Source organism: Drosophila simulans, unplaced genomic scaffold (genome assembly GCF_016746395.2).
Source record: "Drosophila simulans strain w501 unplaced genomic scaffold, Prin_Dsim_3.1 Segkk87_quiver_pilon, whole genome shotgun sequence".
Classification (NCBI taxonomy): Eukaryota; Metazoa; Arthropoda; class Insecta; order Diptera; family Drosophilidae; genus Drosophila; species Drosophila simulans.
The window spans coordinates 246,602-259,508 of record NW_025416883.1 but is presented as its reverse complement, the minus strand read 5'-3'; the positions used below and the strand labels follow the sequence as shown (position 1 = coordinate 259,508).

At 40.8% G+C, this 12,907-nt stretch overlaps 1 protein-coding gene across 2 annotated transcripts in view; it reads left to right on the top strand.

Moving 5' to 3' along the window:
* Positions 1-12,907, top strand: part of LOC27206972 (dnaJ homolog subfamily C member 16) — a 156,976-nt gene that overhangs the window by 59,316 nt on the left and 84,753 nt on the right. The window lies entirely within an intron of this gene.

The following is a 12,907-nucleotide window of genomic DNA, read 5'->3' as shown; positions in this document are numbered from 1 at the left end:
GGGGAACATCTGCAGGAACTCAGTATCTTTTTGGGCCAGCTTCCGTTTGGTACCGAAAGGGGAACCGTTCCTATCCTCAGGTACTCCGTGATTCCCATATTGTTAATGGCTTCTAGGATTACGGGTCATCTAGTGGCTTTAAAGGCATTCCTTACGTCGATTTGCGCAGTATTCCTTTCTGCCTCTTAGCCATCTATCACCAGGAAAGAGAGAGAGCGTCGGGTACTCTTTCCCTTCCGGTAGCCATATTGCTGACTTCCTAGGCCGTTGAGGAGGGTACAGAATACGGTCGAACAGTTTTCCAGCTATGTCCTATATGCTGGTCCCATGCCTTTCGGCAACATGACTATTTTCTGGCTTTTCCACCTTGCTGGGAAGATTCCGTCCAGAAGACATTGCTGGAAGGTGGCCCTGAAATTGTCAGGTCTACCCAACGCCACTGCTTTAATAACAGCTCCAGGAATACCATCTCGTCCAGGGGCTTTATTGGGCTTGATGCGCTTGGCTGGCTCGACGACTTCAGGTTCTGTGACGCACGGAAAATCGTGGACAGGGGCTACTTCTGTTGGCCGCCATAGTGTGGTCTGCATTGGGAATAGCCAGAACCGCAGGGTCAGATGGGATTACCGCTCTCTTCCTTAGCTTGTTGGTAACAAGCTCATAGGCGATGCCCCAGGTATCACTATCTACGCTATCTTGCAGTTTCTTATACGACCGCGCTTTGGCAGCCGCTACGCCATGCTTAAACTCTATGCGTTTCTTTCTGAAAGCCTCCATGAGCTCCGCGTGGTGGGTACTGCCTCTGGCTCGTTGCGCCGTTCTCCTAGCCCTGAGGTAATCCGATCGTAGATGGTTTAGGGTGGCACTCCAACAGAACACGGGTGGTTTGCGTCGCAAATTCTACCAAGCACATTCATGAGGTCAGCCGCCATACTCTCTGCATCCCCATTTGGGATTATCAGGAAATCGATTTGGTACGCCAGCATGTCCTTATCGATCTTCATGTTGTCCTATGCTTGTACGGCTGATCTTGCCCTCCGGAGAGGAGAGACTGAAGGAAATCAGAGCGTGGTCACTCAGCGACGTCATCCATCCAGTTATTGTTAGCCTTTAGCCATCTGCTGATAAGGGTAACGTCAATAAATGACGTACCCCTATCGTTGTTAAACGTCGGCTTCCTTCCGTAGTTCAGCAGTATTAGGCCCAGTATTCCCATAGCGTATATCTCTTCTCAGCCTCTGAGGTTGCCCCATGCCACTGACCAGGCATTAAAATCACCGGCAATGATCATCGGTCTTTGCCCTCTCGCATGGCCCAGTGCCTCTGGAAACTCCTCGAACTGGTCGGGGGTGTCGCTAGGCGGAGCATAGCAGCTGTACATATGTATGTGTGTTACCTTCGCATATGCAATTCCCCGCATAGGTGAACGTGGAGAGAGCTGCAACACTTGATAGCTGCTTTACCTGACTCGTCTAGGATCATGGAGGATTGTCCCCTTCCAGTGACGTAAGGTGCGCTTAGGAGCATGATGTCTGCGCTCCGCCGCAGTCTGAGCCAGGAGGCTCTGAGATGTTGCGAAATGATTAACATTGAGCTGTATTACGCTACTATGGGCGTGCATTATGGTGGCTCTTAGCTTCTTTAAGGCTCGGTCTGTAGGTCGGGCACGCCAAGCTACCCGTCGGGTGGTTTCTGTCCATCTCGCTGCTGCAGATCAGCATTTTGGTGCTGAAACGCACCCCATTGCCTTGTGCCCACGCTCACCACATCTATGACAGCTGTCTGCCCTATCAGTGTCATTGCAGGTCGCTACTAGATGTCCGTAGCCCAGACACCTGTAGCATCTAGTTAGCCGGACGCCCTGGGTAATGCGACACCTTGACCATCCAACGGTTAAGGTGGCCTGTTTTAGGAACGCTATCGCATCGTTTGCTTTCATCAGCATTGAGGCTATCTGCGTCCCATCCCGCATCCTGCGAAGGCCCCTTATATCCCTCAGGCCCTGGAATTGGGCGACCATGCAGCTCTGGAGCTCCTCTGCTGTAGCGTCGGCCAGTCCGCTGCAGGATAGAGCTATTTTTTGAGCTCCCGTGCGCACAGAGGCCAAATCATTGAGCGCCGCTTCTAGATCGGTCTTATACTTGGGAACGCTCTCCGGGGCTTTTTCCTCTACTTCGAGCACAAGCTCACCATACCCTGGAATTGGGCGACCATGCAACTGCCCAGTTCGCTAAGGCTCGGGTCCGATCTTAGATTCCGAAGCATCTCTGCGTACGAAGCCTCACCTGTCTTTTTTACGATCAGTGCCTCAGGTTTTTTACACAGGCGCATAGGCTTCACCTTGGTCTACTCTGCAACCGTGCTAGCATTCTTGGCGGCAGATGCGTAGCTGCGTGGCTTGGGCTCGTTAGGTCTGGATGTCGCCCTTTCTTCACCGTTGCCACCCGACGTACGGTTCCTTGGCTTGGGCGCCTGGACTTTGGGCACTTGCACCTTGGGTACCTGCGCATTGTGAGGAGCCTTTCTGGTAGGCTTTTGTATTTCCGTCTGGGTAGCACTGCCCTTCAAGCGGTGCACGCTAGTAGTACCTTCGTACAGCTCTATCGCCCTGTTGTTAAGGGCTGAGAGTTCAGAATCTATGCCCTTTGTCTCTCGTGTCACGTGCCGTTGAGTCTCGAATGCGGATAGCAGGATGTTAATCTGGCCATTCATCCTGGTGAGTATGCCCCTCAGATCCTCATTCTGGAGAGCCGTGGTCAGGTCCGAAGACCGATGAGGACATCCAGCTGGGGACTTTCCTCCCGTCTTTTGCGATGGCACGGCGATGTGGTCCATCATCTTCTGACTTGTCGCGGTCTTAGTTGCTGTAGGAGCCAAGTTCTCCACCTCTACAGCATCGCTACAGTCGCCAGTCAACGTCGTGCGTGCTCACCCCTCGCCACCGCCGGAACCGAGATTCCGTCACCAGTCGGGTTACCGACTCCTCTGGTTGGGGATCTCGAAAGTCGGGAGCTCCTCCTGAACGGGTCGTTGCGATCAGAGGGACTGCCCCCCACTGAGGTGTCCATCAACTGAAGGATGGCCCAAGGTTACCTAGGCGAAGCACCAGCCTTAGAAAGGGGTTCCCACGTAGTCCACGGATTTCCCGCTGGCTTTTACGGATGGAGGTTTGTTTCGCCTCGACTCGGACAGAGTCTCTGCTTAGGCACCAGCACGGTGAGAGGATGACATTTGGTCTGTCCGCGACCTTTGTGCCTTTTCCCCTTTCTTAACGACTGGTGCGCTCCCAGTAACCAGTATCAAAATTAAATTTCAACGGTTTAATTTTTAAATTTAATTTTGAACTTCGCGCCCTACGGTTGATCTGGCAACGCCTCCCTCTCCAGATCACCCGCTGCGCCAAGTTGGCAGCGCTATCAGCAGTTTTAGCGAATTTGCTAAAAATTTAGCAATTTTTTAGCAAATGAAAATGGGCTGACAAATACCAAAGAAAAATATTTTAAGGCAAGGCAGGAAGATAACCAGAACGCGAGGTTACTAGTCACGTGGGCAAAATAGAGAGGTATTGGGGCTTATTTATTTAAACAGTTATTTTAGATGCTCTGCGTTGAGTGAAGATATATATAGTGACGTATTTACGCCACCCAAACCGGCCAATTCAATTATAAACAATAAAGCACTTAATTGATCCCCATACTGTATGCCATATGCGCAGTATGCGTTCCAATAAACAATTCTTTGGCAACATCACTGAGCCGTTCTTTTAAACAAATCATAAAGCCTGACAGAAGCAGTTTTGGCTGTTCCCTTTAAAGCTTCTCCCACACTTAAGCACCCCAGTACAATGCTCTCTCTCTCCTTAACCCAACATATATTTGATTTTTAGTCTTAAGCTGAACATCGAACAATAAATTTGATTTAAATTTTCTTTTATTTGACAAAACATAATTTACAGTGTTAGTCATTAAAGACGGTCCATTTGATAGACTCAAAAGTATTAAAAAAAACGTACCTATACCAAGATATAAAGAAACTGGCCCATCTGGAACAGTAGTTCCTTTTGTTAGTGAGCTCTTACAAGGTTCTGACCGAGTACTGGCCCACCAAATAGAGTGTATGTCCAAAAACCCGTCCCGCCAGTCGTCAAAAAATCAGAATGTTTGAGCGATATGTTCGGAATCCACTAGCCGGTGTAGCGTGACCTATGCGTTCGGATTCCACAACAATTTTCATATTTCGCCGGACTCGAGCCTCACAAATGACGTGGCTGCTTGGCCTAGTACGTCGGCAGCGTCGGCCAAAGAAACTTACTAGGCTTTAGCCTAGTACGACCACCAGCTTTACGTTTTTCGTTTTTCATATCTTAATTTAAAATATATTGTTGGCTAGTGACATGGGTAATATAAGATTTAACGGCTAGTATACAAAAGCTAAACAAGTTGACAAAAATTAGGCTTAGTTGCGAGTATCTAATTAACTAGCGGGAAACGGTGCACATGTCAACAAAATATGTTGGCTATTTACGACTACAAACGTCTCTCTGGCGCTTGTCTGCATCAAAAACAATGCTGATAATCGCCGCTGAAAAGTTATCTTTATTTGTTAAAAAAGTATTATTCATTAACCCCTTGATTGTTATCAAAGAAATGCACTGCCTGGAAGAGGCTTAACATATAAATATCTTCTATGGCTAACACCCTTTGGTTCACAAAAATATATTGATCTTAAAAAAGATAAAGAAGATTGGCAAGAGAATATATGTATAGATGAAATATGAAGAAAACATGGGAACTGCGTTCCAACAAACTTACCTCACCTTAATCCTGGGCGATGAGATCTCGACGCGTTGGATCCTAGGTGTTACTAGACATGTTGTTGGAATTATACGATCACCGACAAATTGTAGATTATACCAAAAACGTAATACACATAAAAAAGTACACACTAGAATTATTCTCATATATAAGTGTCAAGGTTTTCCCACGGCCCGCTCCGACCGCTATCTGATTTTCAAATTACTGGAGTCATGCATTGTATGGAGAAGTTATTGTTGTTATTTTTGTTTTGTTAAGATTTGCTTTGGTTCACTATTTTTGCTGGGGTTTAATATGCTGTTTTTTATTGTCACTGCACTTTTTATTTTACCTAAGCGAGTTTCGCCTTCCACGACGTAGATTATCAAGACTGCGGGATACTAGGCAGAATCTTCTCCAGTGTATGGTGGTAGCCACGAAGCCGCTGCACTGCCCAATTGTAACTTTTCTCTAATTTTAATACTGGGTAAGGGTATTTTTTTAGGGGTATGCTGCACGCCTAGGATCCCGACCTTGTCTTCGATCACTTCCACGGTTTTGATTACATTGGCCGTATTTTCGGAAGCCTTAGACTCTTTGCAGCCTATCTTGATTTTTCTTATGTATAATAAGACGTAAGACATAATAAGATGTAATATAATAAGTAATAAAGAGCAAAAGAGTACACTGTATTCGTTAAAAGTATTTAACGGGCAGAAGGAAGCGTTTCCGACTATATAAAGTATATATATTCTTGATCAGAATCAATAGCCAAATCGATCTAGCCATGTCCGTCTGTCCGTGTGAACGTCGAGATCTCAGGGACGTTAAAAGCTAGAAAGTTGAAATTCAGCATACAGATTCTAGAGACATATACGCAGCGCAAGTTTGTTGACCAATGTAGTCACGCCCACAAAACTGCCACGCCCACCCTTTTGAAAAAAGTGTTAATATTTTTCACATTTTTGTTAGTCTTGTAATTCTCCATCGATTTGCAAAAAAAAGTTTTTTGCGAAAACCGCGCAAAAACTGCCACGCCCACATTTTTCAATAATTTTTAATTTTAAAAATTTATCAGAGTCTTGTGATCTTACTCAGAAGGTAGCTCGATGTGATCGACGTGGTTACGCGTTACGGTTGACAGACTTTGTAAAAGAACAACGTAATCAATTTCACTAATAATAACTGAATTTTTCGCCCTACTCGTGAAAAACTCTCTCTCCACTGCCGGGATGTGCGTATATATATTGTTGTTAGTGCGGATGTCTAGTTATATTTAATTTCCCAGGTCTACGACAAAAACGACAGACCTCATAGAATAGGGACATGCATGGGTTTTTATTTTCAGGGGGCCGGCGGTATAAATCCATTCCGATCCCGTATACATAGCAAATCATGTAGTGCAAAGGGTTTCAGGAAGTTCCGATAGACTCACGGCTGTCTCCAGGCTTGCACTGGAATTCATCCACCAGGACACCATCGGCAATAGTAGTATTGCCTTTCTGAGCGTTGGATTTCATTGACGGGACTACTTTGCATCGGTTTTCCATTATTTTTCAAGATTCTGCCTACTCTGAGCCCTCCTCTTTTAGCTTGGCCAGGGGATCTTATTGGGGACGTTAGCAGTAAACCGCCCATTTGGGAGTTCGTGTTATCCTTTAGTAGTTCTGTAAACTCATCATAAGCGATGTTTTGCTTCAATTTACAATTGCAAAATGTGCATGTCCGAGACATCGTCGCTGAAAGATTCGTTATACCTTTCTTTCCTGTCCATCAACACTTTGGCCTTCATCAAGTCACTTCCAGTCGTGTAAAAAGCTCGCTGCATTTCTCTAGTGAGCGAATAAAATCAAAATCCTTCGCTTGATTCTCTATTAGCCAATACCATTTGCTAGCTGCGCCGACCAGAAGACTATGGAATTTTCTAAAAACCTGTTGCCGACTTATTCCATATACTTCTTGCAACCTTCCCACACGGAATAGAAAATTTTTGACAGTCTTCCTGCGGCTGGTTCCGTCGAATTTTAAGTTCCATTAATCCAGACGAACCTCCTGGTACTGAAGCTTGAAGTGTTGGACTCCGATTTAATTCGGGATGAAATTGGTGACTGGTTTCCGCTGCAACGCCTTGCTTCGTTCACCGTTCGACTGGGCTCCCTCAATCGATGCATCTTTTTTTTTTTAGTTATATTGTGCGGTTATTTATTTTATATTTTCTTATAATATGAGAACAATTTATAAGTTTTAAAATCTTTATACTAGTCTATTTTGTCAACAATTTATTTTAAACTGTTCTTCCGGGATCTACTGTTGAGATGTGTAAGAAATCTCGCTAGGTGGTTGGGGTGCAATGTAAGCTTGTCCTAGTATTTCCTCTTGATTTTGGCTATTGCATTTTTGACTGGAGGGATGCTTAAGTCTCGTTGAATGTTTTTGTTTTCATACATACCCCGGTTACCCGGTGAAGAGCTCTAGTTGCGCTGATGCTTGGATCGGGCATATGGAACGGCTAAGAATGACGATGTCATCGGCAAAGGTGGATGTTGTCAGACTTCTGCTTGTTAGTAAGTCAGCTGTGTATAAGAGATAGAGAGTTGGTCCAAGAACGCTTGCTTTGGGGACACTTGCTCGCCTGCTAAAAACTTCCTTCCGTAAAGGTATGACTGATTACTTTGTGCGTGTATTTGGATAGTTTTAGCTTGAGCTTGTGCATAAGTCTAGACAAACTCTGGTATGGAAGGTATTTTTTCAAAAGCTTTGAGAGTAAGCATATGGATCTATACGACGAAGCAGATGTTGGATTTTTCCGGGTTTTTGAATCATTATGATGATTGATTTTTCCATCTATCTGGGAAGTAACCAACTCTATTTATGGCGTTGAATAGCTGGGTTAAGTAGCAAATGTCGCAATAAGGCAGTTAAATGATCATTTTTAGAGTTATGAGGTCGCAGCCGAGAGATTTCTTTGTATTAATGTGCTCATTTATGAGTTTAAAAATTTCTCTTGGATGAAATACATTTGACTCATGCACAGTATGTATGTAAATGTATCCACAGTACAATGGTTAGCTTATTTGTTTGTTTATTTAACTCATGCAAATGCGATTGGACTCGGAAGAATATGAATATACGGTAGAATAAGTCAAGGAGAAAGAAAACCACGTTGCCCACGTATTATCACGGATATGTATAGACGAGATACAAAATATAAAACGAAAAGATTTAAGATTTTAAAGTAGACAAAATTTATACGCAGGAGAACAATGTGAAAAAATATAATTGCCAAAGCAATCAATAAGAAGTTCAAAGCCCAACGTATTAAGAGTAATTAAAAATGACTGCATGTGAAAAATACGATATATGTATTTCTTCAAACATGAAAAGAAAACCATTGCAAGTTAAAAAATTGGTGATTTGTAGATTAATGTAATTCTCGATTTAGATCAGTTTTTCCAAAGGCTTGAAAAGCAGGCCGGTATAAACGAAATCAACCAAGTTAAAATGGCATCGTGGGAAAATATCTTGGAAAATATTTCAATAGATACCTTTAAATATGGGCAATAAAAAATTTAACGTATTGAGTATTCTCGCGCTACCCGGTGACCAAAATAGAAAAATATGCTATAATGTCTACACTACATGATGATCCTATACAAAAAGGCATTGCAAAAACCTTGGCCAAGGTGCAAAGATATTATTACTGGAGAAATATCATGCCATCATGCCAAAACACCATAAACGATAACCGTAACAGGCATTTGATAGGGTTGATACAATTGGCCCACTACCAAAAGCGGAAAATGGTAATGTATATGCAGTCACTCTCATATGAGACTGACAGAATACTTAGCTGCTATACCAATACCAAACAAAAATGTAAATACCGTAGCCAAAGCGATATTTAAATCTTTTGTCCTGAAGAACGGTGTAATGAAGACGTTCATTACGGACATGGGAAAAGAATATAAGAATTCATTAACATCTGATATATGCAAATACTTAAAAATAAAAATGACACATCAACTGCACACCATCACCAGACTGTTGGAGTAGTTGAAAGAAGCGATAGAACTCTTAATGAATATACAATCCTATCTATCGGTTGACAAAAGTGATTGGGACATTTGGCCTCGATACTTTGTATACTGCTTTAACGCGACCCCTTCTATGGCATATAATTATTGTCCATACGAATTAGAATTTGGTAGAACTAACAATTTACCAAAAATTTCCTTAGAACCAATAAAATAGAAACATAGAAATATCAGTAGAAGATTAGGTATTATTAAGAAATGAAGTAAGTTATAAATTATAATTCTAATAATTAGTTTCCCTCGCACTGCAATTTTATATACACAGCTGTAGATGCTAAATATACGGGACCCTATAATATAGAAAGTATAGAGGAAACAAGGATAGGCTTAAAATATTTTATTCATGATTCGTTAAAAAAAACAAAATGTACATAAATACAAATGTAAATGCATACATACACAAAATAAAAACAAGTTTAAATTTCCTTTTAGTTCCTTCCTAACCAAAAATACAGATAAAATAATAATAATAAAAAAATATATATAGTTAAAAAGTTTTTTAATTGAGCCGAACAAATGATCCGTATTTAACTAAGATCAACGCTGAAAGTTAAATTGTTTTTATTTGTCGAACAAATGATCCGTATTTAAACTAGGATCAACTCCGAAATAAATTAAACACTGAATAAATTCGGTTGTGGTTTTTATTAAATATCGGTTTAAGACTTATTGAACTTTACGGTATAACTTTCAACTTAAGACTAATTTCAAATGTGAGTGAGATTGAGAAGGGGTTACAGACATAAAGAATAGAAAATAGCTTTAAACGGTAAAATCATGTGATGTTCTTGGATGTTTACGTTAAGAAGAGCTTTAGAGAGAGCAGACGAAACTCAATTAACTGAGCGTGATGAGTTGCCGTGAATACGTCACTTCCCTTCCCTTAAAGATAAGCCTATACTTGGGCTGGGACTGATGGATATAGTAAGGGTAGTGGAACTTTTTCCATTCCAGTTTGTGGTGGTGTGTCCTGATTTTGGTTTTTTCTTAATTTTAGTTTAGTATACATCATTATTCTATATATTTCATTAATTCATTTGTGGGTATTGGCTTAAAATTACAGATTGGATTTAGGTGCTTAATTATATTGGTGACACATTCATTGTTTATTTCTTTATTTTCATTACTATACACTTTGTTTTCCTTTTCAAAATATAATTGTGAATCTATGTAGTCTAACTGGTAGCCATTTGAATCGGGGTATGGGTTTGATTAATTTTCTTTCGTTTTTTGAATTGTGTTTTGTAGTAATGCATAGCTCTGTTTCTATTAGTAATTTTGTAATGGTCAGGGTCTGTTTGTTCTACGTTTTTGGTTGGTTTATATGGGTTGTCCAATTTGCCTTTTTGTAATGGTCCTTTTCTGTATCTTGTGTCGATATCGTGGTCTTCTCTACCTTTGTTTAATTTGTCTATTTTAGTTTTCTTTAGTTCCTGCGTGTTCAAGGTAGGTTGTCCTGCGTATAAGAATATGTGAGCGGGCGTTTGTCCCGTGGTGTCATGTTTTGTTTTGTGATTGTAAGTATAAAGTATAGTTTCTATTTTACTCAGGTCTGTTTCAGTATTTTTCATAGTATTGATTATTCTTATTTTTTCGTTAATGGTCTTATGAAAACGTTCTATATCTGCTACTCCTGTTTTCGTGGTATTTAGCTGTAGTTCCACTCCTTCTGTTTCTAACCATTCTTTTAATGCTAGACTTGAAAATGCACCATCTCTGTCTGCTTTTAATAGCTTCGGTTTTCCCAATTGATTAAATATGCGCATCAGGGCGTTCTTGCATTCTATCCAGTCCTTGGTTTTTATCTGCTCTAGTGTAGCGAATTTTGAATAAGTGTCTATACAGCTTAAATAGTGTTTGCCTTCGGCTGAGTAAATATCTATAACGAATTTGTCTCTACAGAATTCTATACTTGGCGTGAGTTTAAATGGGACTTTGGTATTTCTATGCTCTGACTTTGCTAGATTACAAACTTGACATTCGTTTATAATGTTTTGGATTTGTAGTTGGCTATTTGGAAAAAAGTAGTTTTCACTAAATAATTTCTTAGTTTTCTGGATTCCTGGGTGCAATAACTTTTCATGGGATTGAAGGATTAATTCCTTAAATTCTGCATATGATTTAATGTTTTTTAGTAAAGTTAGGCTTCTAATTACCTTTGTGGTGCTTGGGTTGATAATTTCTTTATGGGCTGCCTGGATTGTTTCAAAATCAGCGTCGCTGTCTATGTATAAAGCGCTGTGGTTGTTTACAAAGTAATCTATCAAATACTGTTTGGCTTTTTTATAAGTGAGTGTTTCGTACGAAATATGAATGATCTTTTTCTTATAATAATTCTCCTGTTTTACTTTTTCTGGTCCCTTAGTGAAAATGACTTGTCTATTGTAATTATTTACCGCTTTTTCTGTTAGGGAAATTAAATTCTGGTTGTCTTCTTGGGCGCTGTGCTGTGTAGCTTCAGTAAAGAACGCTTCCTCTATAGTAATCCTGGATAGGGCATCTGCTACATGATTTTCTTTGCCTTTGACGTATTTAATATCGAAGTCGTATTCTGCAAGTCTGAATTTCCACCTTGTTAATTTAGCGTTGGGCTCCTTCATCTTGTGCAACCAGCATAACGGTTGGTGATCACTTGCTATTTCAAAATGTCGACCTAGCAAATAGTGTCTAAACGTTTTCGTTGCCCAAACAATAGCTAGTAGTTCTTTTTCAATCGTACTGTAGTTTGTTTCATGGTCGTTAAGTGTTCTGCTAATAAAACTTATGGGGTGACCATCTTGAGAAAGTACTGCTCCTAGAGCTACATTACTAGCATCTGTTGTGAGTACAAATTTTTTTTTGAAGTCTGGTGATCGAAGTATGGGATCGTTAGAAATAAGGAGTTTTAACCTTTTGAATGCCTCAATATATTCCGGGTTTTTACTATCTACTTTTTTGTCCTTTTTAAGACATGTTGTTAGGGGTTTTGCAATCTGTGCGAAATGGGGTATGAACTTTCTATAAAAACCTGTGAGTCCTAAAAATGATTTTATCTCCTTCGGCTTAGTAGGAAGGGGGTAATTTTCTATTGCTCGTAGTTTTTCCGGGTTAGGTCTTATACCTTCTGGAGAAACCATATGTCCTAAGAAATATGTGTCGTGTTTTAAAAACTCGCATTTATCTAATTGGAGTTTTAGATTAGCATTAGATAATGCTTGAAAGACTGCTCTAAGGGATTGAAGATGTTCCTCTAAGGAAGCTGAAAATACAATAATGTCGTCCAAGTATACCATACAGATTTTATTTAATAGTGGACGAAGTACATCGTTCATACATCGTTGGAAGGTAGCTGGGGCGTTTTTCAGTCCAAATGGCATACGGGTATACTCGTAATGCCCTGTCTTAGTTGTGAAGGCTGTTTTGGGGATAGACTCGGGGTCCATTTCTATTTGGTGAAACCCTTTGATTAAGTCAATTGTAGTGAAATAGTTGCATCCTCCTAACTTGCTTAAGATTTCGTCCATATTTGGTATTGGGTATTTGTCTGCTATTGTTATTTCATTGAGGTTACGGTAGTCTATGGCTATTCTGTATTTCTTCTGTCCGGAGGTGTCTGTTTTCTTGGGTACTACTACAATGGGGCTACAATAAGGGGAGTTGCTTTCTCGGATTATTCCCTGATCTAACATTTCTTTTGTTTGTTTTTCTACTTCCGTATCTAGTCCGGGTGCGTATCCGTAAGGCTTTCTGTATACTGGGTCATTATGGGATGTTCTAATAGTGTGTTTTACGTTATTAGTGAATGTGAGCTGGTCTCCCTTCTTATATTGAAGGTCCTGGAAGTCTTTTAGGAGGGTTATCAATTTTGCTTTTTCTTCGGAATTTAAATGGTCTAGCCTAAAGGAATTATTCTGTGTATCTTGAATATGTATTTCTTCTGAAGGAAGGAAGGCATCGATCATTTCGTGCACGTGTCCGTATATTGTAACTGTACGGGGTCCGTAATTTACTGATGTAGTTCCTTCGTCAAGTAATTGTCGT